This window comes from Jaculus jaculus, chromosome 1 (genome assembly GCF_020740685.1).
Source record: "Jaculus jaculus isolate mJacJac1 chromosome 1, mJacJac1.mat.Y.cur, whole genome shotgun sequence".
Taxonomy (NCBI): Eukaryota; Metazoa; Chordata; class Mammalia; order Rodentia; family Dipodidae; genus Jaculus; species Jaculus jaculus.
The window spans coordinates 329,412,926-329,432,778 of NC_059102.1; the positions used below are offsets into that span (position 1 = coordinate 329,412,926).

Genomic DNA, 19,853 nt, shown 5'->3' on the forward strand with positions numbered 1-19,853 from the left:
CCCGGTTTTTTGTTTTTTGGGTTTTTTTTGATGCCAGTCTTTCAGTTCCTGGAGTATGGGTCCAACAGTAGTAGTGGTCCCTCTGGTCAGGCAGGTATTCTCAGCTCACCCCTCCAGTAGGTGTTTTCTCCTTAACCCTCTAATCAGCATCTTTCAGGGATAAACTGCTCTGGTGGCCAGCCAGGGAATTCATGGTTCTGCCTATCCTGCAGCAGTTATCACTGGATGCTGGGGTCAAGAAGAGACACAGTTTTCTGGGGCCGGGGTGGATATGAGCTTCATCTCCCACACGTAGTGAGGCCTCTACTAAGACATTACTACAGGGCAAGTTGAAAGGCTCCAAAATGGATAGAACTAAGAAGCTGGATCCAGTGGGTGAGGATGCTCAGGATGAGGACTGCTATCTTTGTGCCTCTGAAGAGCAGCAGTGTGATATGATGGTCAAACACTGGGTCACTGGACCTAGATGCTTGGCTCTAAACAGAGCTTCAGTTGTGTGCACCTTGTCAAAGCACTGGACCACTCTAAGATGCCATTCCTACATGTCTGAAATGATCTCAGTATTAGAACCCACCACATAGGTTGATTATGAAGATAACAGTGCTACAAAGCCCTCATCACAGTGCTAGCCCATGCCAAGCGCGCAAGAGGAAACAGCCTTCACCAGAGCTGGTACTGGCTGATATTTCTGACTCCTAACCTCCCTCTAACCCACAGTCTGTCTCAGAATGAACTGTCTATCCTGTTTGGTTGAAGGTTATGACATTGTACAACTAGCACTTCCTTTTAACCCTGATCAGAATCCTGCTCATGTCAATTGTGGGAGTTTCCCTTTAATAGAACGGTCCTCTTTCTGTCACATCTGTCTTGTTCATGAAGTCAATTGGCACATGCATTCTTGAGAGCCTAGTGTAGGCCTCTGCTCTCCTATCAGTTTTCTTCTCCCTTCCCCATTCTCAGATGGGGTCATAAAGCTCTGGACTTCTGTCTCATCTGCAGAGCCATCCCTCAACACCACCCAATACCTTCCCCACAAAGCTTTTGGTGTCAAGCAGAGGCCACACTTGCCTCTTTGGGAAGCAAGCCACTAAGTATTTTATTTTGGGGTTTGATGACATCATCTCTCCAATCAGGATCCAGGAAGTAGGTATGGGTGACAGCCACTTAGGGCAACTGATATCTTGCTGACCAGCTGTGGCAGGTGTCAGTAGTGATCCACGGAGGAAGTGACAGTGAAACTCAAAGCAGGATTCCCTCTGCCTGCTATTCTGATCTGCTGCCCTTCCCAAGAGGCTTGGATGCGCACGCCTCTGTGCTGTCACTTGGCCTCCCTCATTGCCAGAGGGACTGGTGGAAGGAGGAGTTAGAGTAGGGTAGAGCTTTGCAAGCTAATGCGAGGAGCTCTCATATCGCTGGACCCAGGCGCAGCTCCGTCATCCTCACCCTCTCCATCACTGTTGTCACTGTCACTGCAGTCACCTCCCATGCCACCATGGTTATGTCTGTCACCACAGAAATAAGAATGCCTATTTTGACTGCTGCAGTTATGGGGTGGTACACACAACAGAACCCCGAGAAGCAGAGGCAAGGGGGAGGGCAGCAAGCAGCTTCTGGGGACTTTCCTCCTTCTCCCATGGTGGAGGTGAATCTTTCCTCTCCCCAGGTCCTTTTTCCGTTAGCTAGGATGGATGCTGAAAGCAATTATAAGGTCACGCCAACCTGCCACCACCTTCCACTTTGCGTCTATAGGAAGGAATTAAATTGTCCAGGATGACTCAAAATGAGTCAGGGACAGGCTATCTTGAGTCACAGAGTCAGCACTTCCTCCTTTGATGCTAGCGGGACTCTGGAAATCAGAAATGGCCTGAGGAAAGATTCTGATGCTGCTTCCAGCCTGGGCAGAAGCTAGTGTAGGACTAGGTCTGGACCAACAGCTCCAAAGAGACCCAGGATGCAGAAGCAGGAAGTACAAATGACACACTGAGAATGGCTCTCTTCCCTGTCTGTGAGAGACCTCCTCTGAGTGCCTCCAGTCCATGCAAGCTCAGGCAAATGTCACACCCAGGACTGTCACCTATATTGTTTCTTGGGAGGTATGGTGTCCGTGGAGCCCCACCCCTCTGGGTTGTAGGTAACTCCACAGCTGGGTCATATTTATTCTCAGCACAGAAAGCACTGTCTTCCAACAGAAGTAGAACTATAGCAGAAGAACTTGAAGTTGGATATGTATGTGGGGTTAGAGGAGGCATCCTATCTAGAAGAGATCCCTGGAGCCGACTGCTGAAGAGATTGTGAAGTTTTCTGACACTAAGCATCACTCAGAGCTGGCTAGGAGCAAGTTTACCAAGAGGCAGGGGACTAGTCCTCAAAGATGTCAGGTTTCATTAGTTTCAGGTTTTTATGAATTACAGCCAACAAGGAAGCAATGTCTACATGAATTTGTGAGGCCCCTGTGGGTAGAGCATTCACTCACTCCAAGATCACTTCCCTCCCAGTCGGCCTTGCTCACATTCCAGCCTCCACGTCAGAGGCAGTAGTCCAGGCACACTGAGTAGCACAGGTGAGTGTGAGGGCCACTGCAAAGGCCCCAGGGACGCCAATGGCTGAAAGGCCCCAATTAGAATGAAAGGAGTTATCTGGTATTTAAGTAATTATTAGATTGAAGGAATAATCATGGGTTTGAGTTGATTTTTCCCAACTGTCATCCTGATGGAGCCTGTAATATTATTATTCAAATAGCCATGATTCTCATTAAGAGGAAAGCAGGGAGAGGGGTGGGGGAGGGGTGGGAGCTAGAGGGTTTGGGAGGAGGCTCCTTGAGCTCCATGTGACAGGGCTGCAGGAGGTATGATGAGTCTTTCTTATTTCAGCTGTCACTCAAGTACAGACACCAAGATTGTTATTAGCACATTTTATGCACAGGATTTAAAGGCAGAGGGGGAGCAGCGTATGGAGAGGGAGAATTTCCTACAGAAAATAACAGGACCAAAGGAACAATTTAGATGTCACTGCTGTACCAGCTGCATTTGCTTCATTACTAGAATGTCATTTTCCTCTGAAACTCTGGTGTTATTTGAAGCTAAGTGGCTAGCCCTGGCCCAGAACAGGGAGGAGGGGGAGAGGAAAGGAGAGCAGTAAGCAGGGCTTTGCTCCGAACACACATCCTGAGCAGGTGACTTGGGGGATAGTACAGCCTCCCCAGGTGGTGTTGAAACAATCTGAAGTGACAGTATCTGCCTAGCCATCCACCCACACCGAGAGAAGAAGAATCGCAAGCTTTCCTTTCAAAATGGAATAAACTAGATCTAGTCTCCAAAACAAGGAGCCAGGTGGGAATCTGTGAGGGGTGCCTGTTCAGGGTGGTGTGCAGAGCCCTGGTCTGGTCAAAGTCTCTAGAGTCACAAAACTGCACTCTCACACCAGCAGAGTATGGGCAACAGGGTACAGTACAGGCCTCCGTTCTTAACAGAAGGATGAGACACTAGGTGACAGGAGGCACAGGGAAAGTCCTAAGCCCTAGAACCCCAGGCTGTGGCTGTGTGTGAGTTAAAGGTCTCCACTGAGCTGATGAGATTCACATGAAGACCTGAGCATGGGGTCTGATCCACATGGCTGGAGTCTCCATCGAAAGTGGAATGTGGACACAGAGACAGGCACACACAAAGGAGCAATGTGAAGACCCAGGGGAAGACATCTCTCCACACTGAGGAAAGGGTGCCTGGAACACATTCCTGTAACCCTTAAAAGGACCCAAACCCTTATACAGCTCCACCTGGGACTTCTCAGCCTTCAGAACACTGGGAAAGCATGTCTGCCACTGAAGCTACAAGTCTATGCTCTTTGTTATAGCAGCACAAGCAAGGGAAATCAGTATGGAGGAGTTGTGGGTTCTAACTTCCTAGTCCAGGAATTGCTATTGTACAGGGTGTGTGTGTGTGTGTGTGTGTGTGTGTGTGTGTGTACGCGAGCGCGCGCGTTACATTCATGTTTGTACTCAGGAGTAGGAAATGCAAAGGTGCATAGTGCTGAACATTCGGGGGAGTGAAGGACAGCAAACCATGCTCTCATCCACTCCCAGCACAGGGGCCCAGAAGACCCACTACTCGACTGCTGACTGTGGCAGGACCATCACGACTTGCTGATTCAGTCTCTTCCCACAGACAGGGTTTCACCCTCGGTGCCTCTCAGGCCCCTTCCTCTGCTTCTGCCTGGAGAATATCCCAAGAGCACGTTGGGATATGGTGATTCCTATGGAGTGATCTGCTATCACCCTGTCTGGGGACCATTGGTTTTCACACCAGGGAGATTTTTCTAGTGTTTTCTTTCCCAGGTCTCTCTGTGGGCTCTGACCAAGCCCTGGAAACAGCACCAGCTCTCCTGGGGTCTTAGGAAAACATCCACTGTTGTCCTTTCCTTGCACAGGCTATAAAAGTTTGGAGTTGTCTGAATTATGAAGGGTTCTAAGATATACACTCATTTTAGGGGCTGGTGTGGAGGGGAGGACTTTGTTCTATTCTAGGGTTGGGGGTTGGGCTGGCTTTGCAATGTCAAAGCCAGATTCATTACCCTGGGGCTGAGAGAAGGGAGATACACCGCCTGACCCTACAGACCCGCCCCATATGTCATGGGCCTGTCAGAAATCTCCCAGAATTCCCTTTATTATCTAAAGGTCGCCACCCGGGCAGAGCTGAGAGTGCATGGTATAAGCTAAGCTACAAGAGTAATCAATTTCATGCAGCTGCCCTCTCTGCTGTCCCGTTCTGCCTTTTTGCCTGGGATTCTGCCTTTATCGGCCCCTTTGCAGGAGGGACAGGGAGAAGGCCACCTTGCTATGCTACCCCCTGCCTGGCCAGAAAGAATCAGGATGCATTCGCAGAGCTCTGAGGCCACAGAAGCTGGTCTTGGAAGTGTGCCCATCCTGTGGGATAAGAAGGCGCAGGAGGCCACCCACTGCTCTCCTGACCCTAAGCGGGCACAAGTAGTAGGGCTGCTGCTCTGGTTGGTATTACTGGGTTAGAGTGGGGAGAGGGATTCCTCAGATCTTTCCAAGGCAAGCAAAGGATGGCTTTGCTAAATCAAGTCAGACTTCAAAGTAAGAAACCTCGGACCATAAGGGTACAGGCAGTATAATCACAGCAACAAAAACAATAAGGAGTGACCACTGCTATCATTATCTATTAACCACTATTTATGTGGCATACACTATTGGTCATCTTCGCGATCACCTTGTAAGGGGTATGTGACTATTCCCACCCAATTCAAAGTTGAGGCTGAGTCTGAGCAAGCTTGACCCCTTACCTGATGTCCTCAGCAGGAAGGCAGAGCTCTGATTGGCCTGTGCTTTTCCCACTTGGCCTTGATCTCTAAAATTTACTTTTTAGCCAAATATTTTTATCACCCATCTGGGAAAACTTGGAAAACTCACTAGAATACTGAGTAAGACCTGGCAAGTGTTTTCTTTGAGGATCAGTCTTCTTCATATCTATCTTAACTAGATCCTTTGTTTTGAGGGGCTAGGGCTGAGGTGGGGCTGGCATCAATTACCAGGTGGAGCTTTTGTGTTCTGTGGTGAGAGGCTTTCTAGTGGGCAGCCACCTTCCAGAACAATTCCACAGGATCTAGCCAGGACTGTGGAGTGTTCTCATCTTCTTATCCCATCCTTACTGTGCAGGGAGAGCCTGGGGTTCCTGGAGTTTGAAGTGGGGCAGAAAAACAGGGTTAAAAACTGCCCACCTAGATGATGGAATAAATTAATTATTCTACATAATGGCATAATATGCTGCCATTAAACATAATGTTTTCAAAGACTAATGACACAGCTCCAATCCATGCCTATGGGCAGGAAAAGAAACAAAAAGTCAGGGAAGAAAAAGTCAAATAAAGGACCAGGCATTCTCCCAACATTCAGTCCTTGGGCTGACCCAAGCCCCATTTTCTGGCCCTGAAGATATCCATATCTTTTCCTCTCAAAGAAAACTGTTATCAAGACCCCAAAGACCTGAGGTAAGTCATTTCCTACTTCCTCTCACAGATCCTCCTTCCTTTCTACTCTGCGTGGCCTTGAGTCTCATGAGTTCTGGGGACAAGGAGCTTGCTCTATCCCTCATACTCCCACCTCCTATCAGGGAGAATGATTATCACTGCAAGTTCAAGGGATCTGGTTTATTATTACCCATTTCCAAAAGCTAGAACTTACCAAAGTCCAAATGTAACCTCTTCCCCCAGGATACCAACTCTGCCTCCCCAGGATGGTGTTTAAATGTGCTATCCAGGACTTCTTCAGTGATGGACCATTCTGAAAACTACCTTTAGTGAAGACTCAGATGAACCCTTTCGGCAAAGTATCCTGTTTTCAGAACCTTGTCTCATGATGCCAGCCACATAGTCAAAGTAAAAGAGTCACTCTGGAAATACTCTGATGGCTCCCTGCTGTTGCCTGTAGAGGCCAAGAATCCTAGATGCCAGAGTTCAATCCCTGCTGGCTGCTCTTTCTCCAGTCTCAATACCCACTGTCTACCCTCAAGACCCCCAAGTCCCTGCATCAGTTTTATCTCTGAAAAGCACTCTCCCAAGACTGACTGTCCCCACCTTCTACTTCATCTCTCCAAACCCTGCTGTCCTTCAAAGCCCTTCCTCTTTCTGAAGTAGAAAGAACACATTGGTTTGGGCATGTATTGATCTTAGCACCCACTGCAGTGTGGTGCTGGCTCTTTTGTTTGTGTCCTGTCTCCCCACTGGTAATGATTCTCCTGAAGGGCAGGGATAACACCTGATACTTACTGGCCTGCTGAGCATAGCAGGTAAGCCCCTTGTCCTTTACTCAGAAATGTGCTCAGTATGAATCCTGACAGCATAGAGAAAGGAGGCAAATACTTGTTTGCTTTTTCTCAGCTGACATTATTCCTGCTAGTCTGTCCTCAGAAATGGTTTGAACTATCTATCATGCTTAGCTCAGAGATTTGTCATAAGTGATTTTTTTTGGAGCTTTCAGAGAGGAAGCGACCTGTTTGGGAAAAATTCTAGTTATTGTTCACCTTGAACTCACAGTGAAATTATTGTCTATGTGAAGGAAATAGTAAGAAAGATGGAGAAGGGAAAGATACCAGCTCTGCTTTTGAAGATATGACCCAGGCCTGTGTAGGAAAAGTCATGGTCAAAGAGCTACAGGGCCAGCAGGTAATAATCCAAGAAGCATTTGGCAGTTTAGAGAAAATGGAAGTTTACCAAATGCAGTGATCAAGAGCAGAGTGGGCCAGAGTTGGTCCCTGTGAAGGTTTCACAAGAGGGTGGGTATATCTGTTAGGATGTCATGACAGTTCGCTGCAGCACCTGCTGCAGGCAACAGTTGTGGCCTTTGGAAAGAGACCTGTGTTCAAGTCTTACTCTTTCTAGCTGGGTAACTTTGCAGGCATTAGTCAACTTTTGGAGGAGGAAGGATCACTTTCCTTCTGTAAAAGAACACCCCACAGGTTGTGAGAATCAAGGAGATAGGATATGAAATTGTTTTATAAACTCTACAGTTCTGAGTAAACACCAGTTACTCTGTTTCTGTTGTAGGGAAAACACTGTTCAAGGACATCATCCCCTTGGTAGCAGTGGCTACTCGAAGGTCAAGGACTGAGTTCAAGCTTGGGGAGGAATGATCACAAGCACTGGAATTTGGTCACTCAGGCACCCACCTCCTGGACAGCCAGAACCACTGATGCAGATCCCACCCTCTATCACACTGACCTCAGGGCTCCAGTCACACTGCCCACCAGTCTTCTGGCTATATCATGACCCCTCTCAGCTCCTCAAACCCTTTGAGTGATTCAAGGACCATGTATGCTATTTTTGCTGATGGCCCAGGTACCATGGCAGGATAGGAATGAACAAAGGAGGAGGAAGAAAAGTGGCCTCAAGGAGAATGTAGATATGCTGAGGCAATGATGCAGCAGTTGGGAAATCACATTCTCTGAGCTCTACCTTACAGGCTCTGCCTCAGTAAATGGAAGAAGTTTCTCTTTTTCCTTTCTCTCAGTCTCTCCTTCTTTCCAATGTCTCAGCGTTTTTCTGAACCAACACCCAGCCTTAGAATATGAGCTGCCTACTTTTTACCAGATGAACACCTATGAAGCAGCCTGAGTCCCACCCCGTTCCTTCCCACCTTCAGTTCCTATTGTTTTTCTCTCTTTGTCTGAGACTCTAGCCCTTGCAGAACAGACGCGGGGCTGTCACATAGCCTGGCTCAGGTAGCAGCTGTGTTCACACTCATACAACCAATGGGGAACTTGTAGGGGAGCTGGGTGAAAGGGGTTAGTGAAAACTGAGGGGGGGTGGCATTCCAGGCAGAGGTCTGTGTGCTTGAGGGCCCTTTGCCACCTGCAGAGCATTAGATTTTGAGACCCTATCGACTCCAGATGGACATCTAGGATCCCTCAGACTTTCTGCTGGGGAGAGGATCGGGCCCAGTTGTCAGAGAAGTGGCCACATGTGAAGAAGGTGCTGAAGGGAAGCAGGGTCTAGGCTAGTCGAGGGAGGGCCTGAGGGTGGGATGAAAAGAACTTTCCAAGGAAAATCAGACATATAATGATGAATGGGGTGTGAGAAAACCTTGGAAAAGGGTAAAAGCCAGGAGGGAGCTAGAGGACAGACAGAGGAGTAAGAGGAGAGGAGAAAGAATGTTGGGGTCAAAGAGCACGGAAAAGGCTCCTGCAGCAGCAGCCTGGAGCTCCAGCACATCACGCCTGTCCTGCTCCTGCTGACAGACGTGCACGGCTGTGCCCTCCCTCCACACCGAAGTAGGTGTACAAGTCTGTCTCCTGTCAGACATGTCCTGACCTTTCAGGAGTCCTTTCTTCTGGTGTGTTGTTCTGGATCTCCAAGGGACTCCACTTTGTACAGTGACTCGTTCTGAAGTTTCTATGTAACATTCTGGTCATGTGACCCTCATGCAAACTGGCGAGGGTCAGTGGTTTTAACAGCACCTCTTCCCAGATGAGAAAACTTTGATATAACAGGTTAGCTATTCTGAAAAAGGTGCAGAAAGGTGGAAGATGAACTTAAACCCAAGGTTCTGAAAGTTACACATCACCCTGCTTCTCTGTGTCTGGAGTTGCACATGCCACCAAGTGGAATTTCTAAGGAGTGACTGCTTTCTCCAGAGGTTATCCTTATGTTTCCTTGTAGACAACACCATGCATAGTTGGAGACGCCCAGCTACCACCCTTTGGGAATGGGTTTAAAAATCTGCCAAAGTTGAGCTGTTGGGAATCCCTGTGAAAGGAGAACTGCTCACCAGCTACCAAATGCCACTTGGCTTCTGCCGAGCCTTTCTTCTCTGGCTGGTGGGAAGGAGGTTTGGGGTGGCTAAGACCTAGAGAAAGCCCCAGGGGTTGCACTAGTGTTGGTGGATGGAAAGAGTCCAAAAGGACCAATCTGTGTGCAGTGAGACTAGTGTGTCAAAGTCTTCCTCCTCAGCCTGCCTTTTTCTAATGTTGCTACCAGGCCCCTTTGGAAGACCAAAGCATCCTCACAGTCCTGGCATTCAGGCTGAGCATTAACTGGCACCCTACCTGCTGCCGTAGGGCCCTGGTGCTTCTCTTCCCGCCCTCCTTTTCAAGCTCTCCAATGCCCAGCCTCCGCCTCGTCCATCCCCTGTCGCGGCAGATCACTGATTAATTCAGGGCTGTTTAATTTGTTCTATTTGGATGTAACAAGCTGTCTTGTTTTCTTTATTTTTAACACCGACTCTCTTTGCTAAGCATCTTACTGTCATTTAAATTTCTCTGTCTCCAACCAAGCTGATAATAGACGGGAGTGAGCAGCTGCTCTGCTCTTGTTTATGACAATGATCAGAATTCAGACCCCTGAAAGCAGACTTGACCAAACCTCAGTTCTGCAGAGTCTGCCCCTGCTTGTGGAGGCAGTGCTAATTTTAACATGATTAGGAGAACTCTGGCTCCAGGGGAGACCAAGGCTAATCCCAGCCAAGCCTTCCTGGCACCCTGCTCTGAGGCCAGCCATGGGGGTAAAGATGTAAGCACCAGTTTGCTGAATTAAGGTCAGTCTCTGTGGGTCACTTGTTTGGTCCTGACATACCACTGCCTTTTCCTCCAGTGAATTTCCTGAGCTGCAAAGCAGGAGACTCTAACTTGGGAGGTAGGTGTCAGCTATCACACCTTTATGTCTCCCATCTGGTAATCTTCAAACCTCTGCTTGGCTTTTCCATGTGGTACAGAGTTCATTTCCTTTTTAGTCCACACCTTTCCAGGTTGTCTTGCGGACTCATCTCTCTCTTCTGTCACCCCTGCTGAATCTACATCGCCTTTCTGACCAAGATTTGTGTGCTTGTGTTTTCTCCCTTGCCAGTGACTTACCTCCCAGCCCTCATACTCAGCCCATGGAAGATATCCTATAAACATCTGTTCAATCAGACTGAATTAAGCAGTCCCAACTTCAAACTCCTTATAAGTTAACACATCTGTCCTCTGCCTATACAGGGCCTTGGTGAAGCTTTCTTTAATTTCTTTCTGAATCAATGTTTTGTCCTTGTTCACAAACCAAGAGCCAGGGTTTCTATCCAGGGCTTTTTATCACAGCTGGGAGGAGCACTGTAACAACAACTTGGGGAACATGTAACAGAACCCCAAGGTCTGGAACAGCCCGTGAATCCTAGCCCCCTTTTCAGCTCCTGCTCGAGCATGGCAGCCTGAGAAAGCTCACAGGTGCAGGGAGCACAAACCCTGGTGGCCTGACACTCCCTGCCTCTTGCTTCCTTTCAACTTCCTGAGAGTCAGAGCTCTCGGCCTGTGCCTCCCAGCCAGCACTCTGCAGGCAGCTGCTGGGGTGTCATTGTCTCAGCCTCTTCAAGTTGTGAATGCTGGGTCTATAGAGACTGAAACACAAACAGTGCCCACAGAGCCTCTCTGGAGGGAGGGGCATCCAGGCCTTGCCAAAGCCATTGACTGTGCAAAGAGCAAGGCTAGAGATGGATGGAGAAAAGCTGGTTGGAACTGTGTGTCTGCCCAAACCCAAGAAACAGAGATATGGCGGGGGTGGGGGATATCACTGGATATAGGGCAGGGCAGGGAGCAAGAGACTGGAGAAACTGGCCAAGTGAAGAGATCAAGAGAATGTACTGGAGTAGGCTGGGGCAATTGGATAGCCCCCAATGAAGACTTGCTGTTTGACACTGACAATCCACTTACTGTTTGTACTTGAGTTTCATGACACACACACACACACACACACACACACACTCTCTCTCTCTCTCTCTCTCTCTCTCTTTCTCTCTCTCTCCCTCTCTCTCTCTCTCTCTATATATATATATATATACATGTACATACATGCATCATATACAGCTCCCAATCCCCCATTTTCTGTAGCATGTCCTTGAACAGTGCTGCCAATCCCACAGGACTCTTTCCATACTCACTTTCCCACACCCTGTACTTCCAACAGGAGACAAGGCCCTATGCTGCAGTGGGGAGGCCATGGGAAAGCTTATGGGTCTAGGAGAAGACAGTCACTACTTGTCCCCACATATCCTGCATGGCTTGACCAATGACAGGCACTGACCAGATATCTGCCCTGCTCATGCTCTTCCTGTCCTTTCTGCCTGGGCAGGCCCTTCAGTGAGCCTCTTGCTTTGCAGTAGGAGTGAGTTCTCTATTGGAGCCAGGCAGTCAGGGCTCAGATCTGTGTTTCATTCTGCCAGAAACAGACTCTTAGAGCAATGTCAACTCACCAGTTCTAGGGTAGCATTCTTCTTCTCTACATTTAGACCTGAGGGCACCAAAATTCCACATCAAATTCATAATGCAAATCTAAACTCCCATATTTAAATGCTGACCACAAATGCCCGTGCCCTCGCTCTCAAGACCACCATGGGCTTTCCTCTTTCCTTCAGAGTTCTCCAGCTCTTTATACTGTGTAGCATATACATTTTAAGTAAGATCTTGCCTTTTCAGAAATTTTCAAAATGAGAGAGCAAGCCAGAGAGTGAGCAAGAGAGAGACTTAAAATACTCCTAGTTTATTCTGCTCCAGATTTTAGAATAATTTCCCATGTTGGCAGGAGTTGCTATTTTTCTAACTTCCTTAACACCATCTTCCTCTGCCTAGCTCCAGACATTCAGGCAGGGAGGGGATTTGAGCATCAGGAACACCACTGAGTCCCGTTGTACAGATGGAGACAGAGGTGCTGGTGAGAGGCAGAGATGGTGGTGCACCAGGGCGTCTGGGCTTCTCATCTCCCTCCTACTGCCAGGAACAAATGGAGGCCTGAGGTCAACAGGTGAGAAACTCTCAGGAAGGGGCGGAAGTGTGAAGGGAAGCTTTTGTTCCTGTGTGTCAGCAGCCTTTTGTGACACCAGGATCCTCCTTACCATCTGTCTGTCTTTCTTAGTAAGGCTCCAGCCCCTGTGTGAGGTGCTCAGAGGCTTCCCAGCTCCAGCGGGTTTCACAGGTCATTCTAAGTCCTTGGGTTGGGCAACCTAAAGGGCTTGTCACCATGGGTCACTCAGAATAGGGTAGCAGTTAAGATCTTTCTGGACAAACCTGGAGGTCCTGCCTTATGCCTAGGTATTGGATATGAAGGAGCATGTTAGGAACCTCCAGAAGGGGTGTGTGTATGTGGTTAGCCTTCTTATCCAAGGTCTGTGGTGTCATTAGACATACTCTCTTAGAAATACCAGCACCTGGACTTGGAGTTAAGGCCCAAGGACTTAGCTCTGCTGACTCAGGTGGGCTCCGCTGTCTGTGGAAGGATCTGCGTTCCACTAAGAACCCATCCTCCACAGATTTAAGTTCCCTCAGGTATCTTCATCCCTTGGGAGGAAAAAAAAAAGGGGGAAGTTTGAGGAGCAGGGGAGGTCAGAGGTCATCGTAATATTTACTCAGCCCAGTAGAGCCCTTTCACTTTTATGAAGCAGGAAACTACTTCAAAGCTGTTATGTCCCCTTGCCACTCTGCCTAACTGCCTGCTGGTTCTCTGCCTCCACAGGCAGGGCCAGGGACTTTAATGTACCTATTCTGAACCTCTTGCCTCCTGCTCACAGAAGTAAACTAGCTGGCCATGGTTATAGAACAATTGTAATAGAGGATGACTTCCCCAGTCTTCTGAGCTTCCCAGGAGCGTTCTTGTTTACTCTGAGTAAACTACGTCTGGGGACAGAACAGCAGTGGAACCCCCCATGATGTGAAGTCCAGAGGTCCTTCACAGAGGATAGGTCACAGAATACTCTTCAGAAATACATACCCACAAAATTCTCCAGTCTAAAACTACAGGGCTTCTCAGGCTTCTTGAGGGGCAGGCCTGTTCCAGGTTCTGGGTAACTCAGTGCAGGAACCCCCAACTAAGTCACAGGGAGACTTATGCCTCCCATCATGGTATTAGAGGGGTGTTTTTCATGTAAGCCAACATCCGTCTCCTTTTAACCTTTCTCCATTAGCCTCCTAGGCCTTCATTCTAAAAAGAAACTGTAAAAGAAAGCGGGTGCTCTGCCATGCAGTAAGCACAACATGGCCTCCCTGACCCAGTCAAGGTATGGGGGAAGATCTGAACTTTTCAGGTCCCAGCTTTTTCACATGTTCATTCAGATGAGAGTGGGTAAGTGATTGTAGGTTTCTGCACACTGTGTGGGAATATAACAGGGATGTTGACATTTCCTGATGAACCACACTGGCATTCATATTGCCAGCCTCAAGATGTTGGGAAGTGATGCAGGTTACATAAAATGCAAAGAAAAAGCCTCTCAGACTGTGCTTTTGCAAGCCTTGGACTAGGTGTTGACTAACAAACCATAACATCCAGAAAGGAGGATGAAGGGCAAAGGAGAAGGGGTACTGAGCGAGAACCTTAGATGGTCCTTCCTATCAGAAGCCTGAAGTTTTCAGGCATCTACTGGTCTCTCCTGGAAACCAACTCCATCACACATGGACGTAGGGCAAAGGCTCTGAGGAACTCTCTGCCTTCCCTTCCTCCAAAGCTCTAGTCAGAGCCGACTCCAAACTGCTGTCTACAGGTGTCTAGGATACAGGCTCGTGCGCCTCTTTCCCTCGTCCCAGGCATCGCACTACTTGAATGGATGAGCATCTGCTTGTCCATCTTAGGCTGGGAGTGACTGCATTCTTGCATCACACAGGTGATTGATCCCTGTTTATTTGAACTCGAATGGATTCTACTTCTTGCCTTCAGTGTCTATGTGGTTCAGTGCAAGGAGAAGGAACAGTAGCATAAGAATTCAGCTACACAAGTAACTTTCTCTTCCCATCCAAAGGAGAAACCAGGTTACAAGGGAGACTGTCCAAATAGAACTGAAGGTCTGAACAGGAGTCTGAGTCTTCAGGGCAGGTAAGGAGGACTGAGGCTCTGTCAGAAGTCATGATGCTCTTAGAGTCTGAGAAGTGTGTGTGTGTGTGTGTGTGTGTGTGTGTGTGTGTGTACCTCCTGAGGGGGTCACAGAGGGGAAATAGTCATTCATCAGGTATTCACTCTAAACCCAGAACCTCCTCCTCTGTCTTCTGAAAGACAAGTTGAACTCACTGCCTTTTATCTCTCATCCTGAAAGTAATTTCAAGTAAGGAAAAGCAGGATTAAACTTTCATAACATGACACATTTATCTTGTTTTGCTTCTTTCTTTCCTCTGTCCTCCCTTCCCCTCACTCTTGACCCTAGGTAAATTTGAGCCAGAAGGAAGCAGAGATTAAATATCAGGGGATGGTATCAGGTCTGCAGAGATGCTGCTCTCTAGCCCTCTGCCCATGCTAAAACTTCAATATTTTTTTATCCTCTGTTGGACAGTTATTATCTCCTTGGATGAGAGAAGTCTGTAGTCTCTGCACGCTCTCTCTCAATATTGTCCTCTGCTGAAATGAAAGAGGGAATTAGAATTCAGCAAAAGGCTCCCAGGGAGAATATGAAGACAAAGATTAAGTCAGTGATACAACACTGACATTCGTTTAGTTCCTGAAAGGTCTTTTTAAAAAATGTCTCCTTCCGAGCAGTGTTGCCATCGCCTGAGACTGGTTGGAAAAGCTACGTTTAGAGAGTTAGAAGAAGGGAAGGGAGGCATGTGAAGGCAACTTGGGGATGGGCCAAAAACTTCACTTGCTGATAAAGAAAGGCAAGATTCTCTTGGCAGCTCAGCCAGGAATGGATTGCCTGTTCAATTGAGCATGCACCCCTCCCCCTGCCCACTCAGACATGAACTGTGGGGTGGAATTTCTTATTGCTGAACCTTCCAATGCAACATGTCCTGCGGGCAGGCCTCTGGGAGCTTTCCAAAGCCAGCCTGGTGGACACTGCTTAATGCAGCAGGAATCCATCATCACATGGAGGCCCAGCCTCCCCACTGCCAGATTCTACCAGTTGTGGTGTCTGGTAGTGACAGCTGGGGCTTTCTAATATATACATCTTTTGAAAAGAAGAAGAAGAAAAATAAGAAAGCAAGCACAAAAGCCAGCTTTTCAGGATAAGCATGATTTTCAAGAGCCCCCTCTAGTGGAGACAGTCTGCCATCTGCTACTTCAGCTTACCCGGGAGCTCACAGCCAGAAGGGACTGAAACAGAGTTGGTGTGTGCTGCTCTCCTGCTGGCTCACAGCTCCTGCCCCAGCACACTCTCAAGCTCTCATATTTCTCCTCCCTTTGCTCCTTACCACCTTAACCTTGTCACCATCCTGACTTCCACAACTCCACGCGCACCTTTGTGTCTGCATCTTTCTACATGCGCGCTTGTGCCTGCATGATCCACGTGCTGCTTTTCTTGGAAGTGCAGCAAGACAGCTGTGACCAACTAAAATATTTTAAAGGGTATCCTATCAAGCAGCCTAACCTCAAAGGGTCCAAACAGCCACAGCCAAAGCCAGAGAGAAGCCCTAAGGAATCAGGTTTTCTGGGAGAGAAAGAGGCTTTGGTAAAACTCCCTTCACCTCTGCTGCTGTCTCCCAAGCAAACTGAGCCATATGGGTTGATGTACACCTCTGAATCTCTCTGCAAGCAGCCTGCAGTCCTGTGTAAAGAGAGGGCCACTGGGAGCTCCTGCTGTGGTCCTGGGTTTTCCAGAGATGCCTTTACACACAGATGGAGGACCTAGGCCAGGGCAGTAGGTTAATGGTGAACCAACCAACTGTAAGAGCAGGGAACTTTCTGGAAGTACTCAGGCCTAAGCCTTTACATGCCACTTCCACCTCCACCTCCTTTCACTTTATAGTCTTACCCCACAGGGACCCTATTCCCCAACAAAGAACTTTCTCGCCTCTCTTTCTGCCCTCCAGATCCAGATGGAACTGGGTAAAGAAGCTCCACATGCCCAGATGCCAGGGAGTGGACTCCAAAAGAGTGTGAAGCCTCAGAGAAGAGGGAGAAGGTGGCTCCTGCTGACCAGTCATCCCTCCAGGCCTTTTCAGACCAGCTGTTTGACCCCTAGAAGAACTGTTTTTCTTTCTGTCTCCACGGGGGACTCACCTTTCGAAACGACCAAAGAAGCCAAAGAAGCAGTGGATGCACACCCACTCCTTATTTATGCTAATCAGGCATAAAATCTTTGTAACTAAGGGGGGGGGGACAAAAACTATTTCTTGTAAGGGAATCGTTCCATTCATCCTTGTTTGAACTGAGCATATGTGATGGTGAGAAACAGAATACTCAGAATGAATTGATAACAGATAACAAACAGACTGCCCCAGAGAAGGGGTAGTAATGGGGGAGGGATGGGGTGTCACATGCACATAAACGGTAAAAAGTTTAGCACCTCAAAAACTGTTTAATCCAGCTTCCCCGTGGGCAGTCCTGAATTATTCTAGTTAACAGACTGTAACACAATGCTCCTGTCTCTTTATGATCTGCATGGGATGGGGACTGGGTTTGGCTCCTAGCTCCTTGCCTTTCCATTTGCTGTGATGGACAAAAGTATATTGTACCCTGGTCTCTGTGTGCAGACAGCTGTGAGGCAATGTGGGAAGACAGCTGAGGTGGGGCAGAGACAGGAATTGCCTCCCCCACACCAAACCCTGCATCTTTTGGAGGCCATCATAGAAAGCAAGGTGGAATTGAAACCCTAACACCCCACAGAAGGTGATGGCTCCAGCATCAGAGATATTTCACAGGACCTGCGCTGGCAGCTTTAAGCTGCTGCCAGCTGCTGCCTGTGTATTTAAGCATGCCACTGTGGCCCCTCTGCATCTGTGTCTCCTCATAACATGCTCACAAAATATAGATTAGCTGAACAATCTGGAGTATTTGTAAACAGGAGAGGGGTATGGCAAGGAAGAGGCTGTTCTTACAGGTTTTCTTTGTAGCCTCATTTTGAGCACAAACTCCTGCAAAACACCTGAACTTTACCATTTACCAAACCTGAAGCTTCTCATGATCATGAGCAGCAGAGATCAACTGTTCAGGTCAGCTCTGGCAGGGACCACCAGCATTAGAATGGCATGCTGTGGGTGATGGTCATGCAACACCATTATCTGTTCTTCTCTTAGACTTGGCCCAAAAGGTCAGTCTTCTCCCCACCCCTACTTGGCTCTAGATCGTGAGGGTCCCTGTCCTTATTTCTGCCAAAGAAAAGGCCAGTTAAAATTTTCTTGTCAAGCTGTGATCCTGGGCAGAGGGTAACATCAGGGACGTTTTGCACTTCAGGGCTGGCTGTTCTACAGCAGTGACTCAACTGCACACATGGTTCAAAATGTCACTTCCATTTAACTGATTTGCAGGTCAATTTGCCCTCATCCTAATGCATTTTTTAAGGACAGTGAGGAGCATCACCTTCCGTTTATCAGCAAGGCCCTGGGAAGGATGGGCTATGGGATAGAGCAAACAGGCTCTGGCTGGAACAGCAGAGGCAAGATCTGGGATCGGTATGGGATTCGGGTGAGAGGCAGTGATGGTAAGTGGAACGCTAGGTAAGAAAAACAGTCTCCTGGTGTATTCTGACAGATTCCACTGTCTCCTTGGTTCCTGATCCTCTCTGTTAACCCCTCCCCCCTCAGAGGCCACCAAGGAGAGATCACAGGTAATTATTCCAAATGGTGCTCAATGAAGAAAGAGGAAGTTAATGAATTCTTCTCTTTTTGCATGGAGGTCAGAGGAGAGAGTTCTTCCAGCAACCCTGAGAGCTTTCTGGGGGCAACTGCACAAAAACTTGAGCTTTTCAACCAGGGACAGCTGAATTCCCTCAGCCAGGGCTAGTTCTTCCACTATAGCTGTTGCTCACTGGAAGGTCCCAACATCCAAAGCAGGAGTGAAGTTTCAAGGTCTGGGAAAGACGCTGGGCAAGACAGGAGACTGCTAATGTGTGGACAGATACAGAGCTGCACCTGTCTCCTCGTCTTTCTGCACACAGTCAGCCTGACTAACCCAAAATACTCTTCTGGTAAACCTCATGTGCAGAGTGGATGGCTGTGCCTTAAAATGTCTACAGATTCTTCCATGAATGAGCCTCAGAGACAGCTCCACTCCCCACAACGATTCACCTCTATGTCCCCTTGCACACACTGGTTAAGACTAGCTATGATTCCCTCCCATCATGGGTTTCCACAGAACTGATAGTATTTCCATGGCCAACTTGACTTCGTCTTTCCTCAGCTTCCTCTCTCTCTCTCTCTCTCTCTCTAGACCTCTCTACCTGTCTGAGCTAAGGTAGCTCCTCCTTGGGCAAGGGTCGTACCAAATAGGTGGACATTTTTTCAGGGCTCTGGAATGTCGGCTTTGGATGACTCTTTTTGGTCGTTTAGACCAAGATTAACATTTATGGGGTCTACCTGTGGGATGGCTGGAAAGGGCTGGAATTTTCTAAGACCCTGATATGACTTTGTAGTGAGGTATAAAGAAGTGCATGGAGGGAAATATTCTCAGTGGGTTCTAAGGAGCCTACTGGACTCTAGACAAACCCTCACTCCAGCGCTCAGCAGTGGCGGGGCTCACTTCAGTATGCAGGGCCCCAGCTGGGCACAGGCGATGGGGGCAGGAGCACTTATCCGCCTTTAGTGCTCAAAACCACTCTCCAAAACCAAACGCACGTAAATGCCTCCTTCCCGATGGAGTCTGCTGATCCATCGGAAAGGCCAGTGGCCACCACGGACTCCTGCTCCAGAGTGAACGCCCCCCCACCAACCGGTCTTTGGCCACAGTGGCCCTGGGCTGTCTGGCTCTGCCACCAAGGCCGTTTTAGAGCTCCAGCTCCGGGACAGCCTCGGCGCCCCGCGTTCCCCAGAGCCGCAGAACCCGGCAGGTGCGCGGAGCCAGCGCGCGGCGGAGCGCCGGAACCCCAGGCTGCGGAGCCCGAGCGCCCGGCGGCGGCGGCGGCCGCCCAAGTGACGGAGCCCGCGCGGGGACCCGCCGCCGCAGCCCGGCTGGGGCTGGGGCTGGGCCGGGACCCCAGGGGCCCTCCGAGGACGGCGCGGGAGGAGCTGCCGCGGGAGCGCGCGGGGGAGAGGGCGGAGGCGCCGCTTACCCGGCTCGGCGACGGCGGTCGGTCCTCGCGTCCCGGCTCAGTCGGCTTTGGCCGCCGGCCGCCACGGCGCCGCGCGCCCAGTCCCGGCCCTCACGGCGTCACTGGGACTGCAGGTCCACATGGGGCTCCGGCGCGTTCCGATCTGCGGCCGGCGCCGGCGGCGGTGTCCCGCGGGTGTCGCTCGGCTCGGCCCCGTCGCTCCGGGAGCCGGCGCGCGGCGGCGTGGGGACCAGAGCCCGCGGTCTTCAGCCTTCCCCGGCACGACTTTCCGGGCTGCTCTGACATCAGCGATCCCGCGCTTCCTTCCCTACGGCTCCGGCCCGCTCGGCCCCATTTCCTGCGGGCACGGCTTCCAGAAATATCCACTACCCCTGCGCGGCCCCGCGCTGGCGGGTCCCGCGGACCGGATCGCTGGTCC

At 49.4% G+C, this 19,853-nt stretch overlaps 1 protein-coding gene across 1 annotated transcript in view; it reads right to left on the reverse strand.

Annotated features, from left to right (window-relative positions):
* Positions 1-19,556, reverse strand: part of Plxna2 (plexin A2) — a 203,053-nt gene extending 183,497 nt beyond the window's left edge. The window contains exon 1 of the mRNA XM_045142360.1: positions 19,436-19,556. The gene's annotated coding sequence lies outside the window, so the exon portion shown is untranslated. The remainder of the gene's footprint in view (positions 1-19,435) is intronic.
* Positions 19,557-19,853: the final 297 nt, after the last annotated feature.